This window comes from Jaculus jaculus, chromosome 2 (assembly GCF_020740685.1).
Source record: "Jaculus jaculus isolate mJacJac1 chromosome 2, mJacJac1.mat.Y.cur, whole genome shotgun sequence".
Taxonomy (NCBI): domain Eukaryota; kingdom Metazoa; phylum Chordata; class Mammalia; order Rodentia; family Dipodidae; genus Jaculus; species Jaculus jaculus.
Genome location: NC_059103.1, coordinates 52,634,387 through 52,638,744, shown reverse-complemented (window position 1 = coordinate 52,638,744; position 4,358 = coordinate 52,634,387). Strand labels below are relative to the sequence as shown.

Genomic DNA, 4,358 nt, shown 5'->3' with positions numbered 1-4,358 from the left:
AGACAATAAAAATAACTTAACTGATATGAAGCATAAGTACAAACGTGCAATTACTTGAGATTCAAATTTTAAACTGAGGCCCACCCACAAACCCCAAATCCAATAGTTAAATCAATATTCTTTTGAGCAATAAGATTCTTCATTGTTTTACACCAAGGCTACGTCAGTAGCCAGATATGACTCACTGCCCCATGATGATCAATCTGCATTATGAATGAACACTTTTTAAAAGGAGGACTCCTTTAGACAAGGTGAGCATTTTCTGGGTACCACAGTCCTTGAGAGCATATCTGTAGCCTCCATCTCCAAGCTGGGGACTAAATATTCTATACACATGAGGCTATAGGGGGTATCTTATTCAAACCACCATAGGGCATATGCCCGTAGAAGCTAAAATTAATTTGTAGAAGGGATAATCACACTCCCATGTTCACTTTAGCATTATGCATAATGACCAAAATATGGGGTCAACCCAAGGGTCCATCAAATAAAGAAAATGTACACACACAGCAGAACACTGTTCAGACTTTAAAAGAGGCTGAAGACATTATAGTAACTGAGAAAAAAGCCAGGTATAGAAATAAAAAATATTGCATGATTTCACTGCTAGGAAGAAACTGAAAAGATTGAGCTTGAACATAGAATAGAAAGGTGTTTTTTTTTTTTTTTTAATCAAATATAGGGGTGGGGTAAGGAGACAGAAGTATGGGGAGATGCTGGTCAAGGGAAGGAAAGGGTCTAGTAGGCAGAAACAATAAGTTTATTTATTTATTTATTTGAGAGAGAGAATAAATGGGAACACCAGGGCATCTAAGCCACTGCAAATGAACTCCAGACACATGTGTCACCTTGTGCCTCTGACTCATGGGTCCTGGGGAATTGAGCCTGGGTCCTTGGGCTTTGCAGGCAGGTGCCTTAACCACTAAGCCATCGCTCCAGCCCATTAAGTTGCTTTTAACTTAACTTATTTATTTTATAAAAATAGCTTTTTAAAAAAAGATTTTATTTTTATTTATGTATGAGAGAGAGAGAGAGAGAGAGAGAGAGAGAGAGAGAGAGAGAGAGGGAGGGAGGGAGGGAGGGAGGGAGGGAGGGAGAGAGGGAGAGAGGGAGAGAGGGAGAGAGGGAGAGAAAGATGGAAGGAGAAAGAGGCAGGTAGAAATCCAGACACATGTGCCACCTTGTGCATCTGGCTTATGGGGTCCTGGGGAATTGAACCTGGGTCCCTTGGCTTTGCAGGCAAGCACCTTAATTGGTAAGCCATCTCTCCAACCCAATACGTTTTTTTTTTAATTTAATTTTTTTTCTTGACAACTTCCATACTTATAGACAATGAACCATGGTAATTCCCTCATGCCACATTCCCCTTTGCAACTCCACTCTCTATCACATCCCCTTCCCCTCTCAATCAGACTCTCTGATTTGTTTTTTTCCCAAGGTAGGGTCTCACTGTAGCCCAGGCTGACCTGGATTCACTATGGAGTCTCAGGGTGGCCTCGAACTCACGGCAATCCTCCTACTTCTGCCTCCCGAGTGCTGGAATTAAAGGCATGTGACACCAAGCCTGGCTCCTCTCTTTTATTTTTGATGTCATCATCTTTTCTTTCTATTAGAATGGTCTTGTGAAGGTAGTGTCAGGCACTGAGAGGTCATGGAAATTCAGGCCATTTTATGATTTTTTTTTTATTGTTGTGTTTTTTTGTTTTGTTTCATTTTGTTTTTTGAGGTAGGGTCTTACTTTAGCCCAGAATGACCTGGAATTCACTATGTAGTCTCACAGCAATCTTCCTACCTCTGCCTTCCAAGTGCTGGGATTAAAGACATGCAAATAAGTTTTGAAATCTGTTACCAGAAGGGTAGCTGATAATTAATAGCAATGTATTGTGTATCTCAAAATAACTAAGTAAAATTTAAATGTCTAGTATAAAAATAGTAATAGTAAGCAAGTGATAGATATGTTAATCAGCTAGATTGAGTCATGCCACATTGTGCATATATGTCAAGGCATCCCACTGGAACCAATAAATGGTTTGTCCACCAAAAATAATATAAATAAAAAAGCTGATATAGGTTGAGTGAGCACTGAGCGAGAAATTAGGTGTCCAAAAGGCAGGCATTCTCTGGACTGGAGATTATTTTGTTTTGTTTTTAGAGGTAGGGTCTCACTCTGACCCAGGCTGACCTGGAACTCACTATGTAGTCTCAGGGTGGCCTCGAACTTACCGGGCGATCCTCCTACCTCTGCCTCCTGAGTGCTGGAATTAAAGGCATGCGCCACTGCGCCTGGCTACACTGGAGATTTTTTTTTTTCAATTGTGATAAAACAACAAAAAATATTTGTTTTTTTTTTTTTTTTTTGGAATCAAAGTTGAGGTTTATTAAGAAAAAAGATTTTAATATAGATTTAAGCACAAGTGAAGAGAGTTAGAGAAACATTGTTTGTTTACCCTCCAAAAAGGTGGGTGTGAGTTTCTCAAGAGAGGGCTGTATTTAAGTAAAACAAAACAAAACAAAACAAAAAATCATGGGGCTGGAGGTATGGCTTATCAGTTAAGGCATTTGCCTGCAAAGCCAAAGGACCCAAGTTTGATTCCCCAGGACCCACATTAGCCAGATGCACAAGGTGTTGCATGTGTCTGGAGTTCGTTTGCAGTGACTGAAGGCCCTGCTGCACCCATTCTCTCTCTCTCCCTCTTTTTCTGTCAACTAAATAAATAAATATTTAAAAAATACTAAATACATGTGATGTTTGTTGTTGCTATTGTTGAGACAGGTCTCATGTAGCCTAGGCTGGCCTCGAACTAATTATGAAGCTGAACATGACCTTGAAGTTTTGATCTTCTTGGCTTCACTTCTTGAATGTTTTGATTACAGACATATGCCACCACACTTGGCTAGTACACACAATTCGTCAATTATACCCATAATCAACTTGGAAATCATATCTATGTATATTATATAGTTATGTACCTGGTATGTAGATAGAGGTGTATGTGTATATGCATAAAGTCTGGTACACTGGTCCTCTGCTGGAGGATATTTAGGCCTGTTGCCAGGGAGTAATCTCAAAAGATGTGGTTTATTTTCATAGCTGAGAGAGGGTGCCCTTGGCACATAGCCAGGGATGACATCAATACTTAGGACAAAGAATGAACTGGCCCTAGTCAGCAAGGCTGAGGCTGAGAGTCCTGGTCTATAAGAATATGTCACAAATGGCTAGCTGTTATGTCTGGCCTTGAGCGCACTAAGGATCTGTGTAGGGAACTGATTTTGTCAGTATTTTGGTCTCAGCAATGAGAAGTTGACTAATATAATTATCTATTGAAAGATACTTGTTTAGCTATAGCAAAGTACAAATAAATAATTATAGAAAAGGACAACTGTCTGGTGCTGGTTCTAACCTTTTACCTAAAAAAATATGGTATTCTGCATGAATTTGCATGCCAATCATGCACAGGAACCATGCTAATCTTCTCAGAATCATTCCAGATTAAGTACAGTGTTCCAAAGTAACACCAGTCTACACTTACACTGTTTGTTAAAACAGTTTGGATGGAGGGATGGTTCAGCGGTCAAGGCGCTTGCCTACAAAGCCTGCTGACCTGGGTTCAATTCCTCAGCATCCACATAAAGCCAAATACACAAAATGGCACATGTATCTGGAGTTAGCTTGCAGAGGCAAGAGCCCCTGGTGTACCTATTATCTCTCAACTAACTTTGCAATTTATATCTGGTAGTTTCTTGTTGCTGGGAAAAAAAAAAATACCTGACTAGAACAGGTTGTAGAAGGAAAGGGCTTTAATATGGGTGACAGTTCTACAGGGTTGTCTGTCATGGCGGGGAAAACATTGCAGCAGCAGGAAGGTGGTGTCACATCATCACATCAGCAGGTAGGAAATGAAAATGTGATGACATGCTGAGTGTTCAGCTAACTTTCTCCTTAAAAAAATTATTACATGGTGAATTCCAGATCAGCCTGGTCTAGAGTGAAACCCTGCCTCAAAAAGACCAAAAAAAAAAAAAAATTTTTTTTTTGATTTACTCTGCTGAGCATGGTGGAACATGCCTTTAATCCCAGCACTCAGTAGGGAGAGGTAGGAAGATCACTGTGAGTTCAAGGCCAGTCCAAGACTACATAGTGACTCTGGGTCAGTGTGGGCTAGAGCCAAGACCCCTATCTCAAAATATTTATTTATTTCTTCATTTATATGCATGTTTATGTGGGCATACCAGGTTGTCTTGCTATGGTAAACCAATGTCAAATGATTGTACCCTTTTTTTTTTACATCTGGTTTTATGTGTGTGATGGGGAATCAAACATGGGCTGGCAGGCTTTGCAAGCAAACAACTTTAACCAT

At 40.0% G+C, this 4,358-nt stretch overlaps 1 non-coding gene across 1 annotated transcript; it reads right to left on the bottom strand.

Moving 5' to 3' along the window:
• Nucleotides 1–3,412: 3,412 nt before the first annotated feature.
• Nucleotides 3,413–3,515, bottom strand: LOC123459053. The gene has a single exon (XR_006635983.1). It is a non-coding gene; the product is annotated as a U6 spliceosomal RNA (small nuclear RNA).
• Between the last annotated feature and the right edge of the window lie 843 nt (nucleotides 3,516–4,358).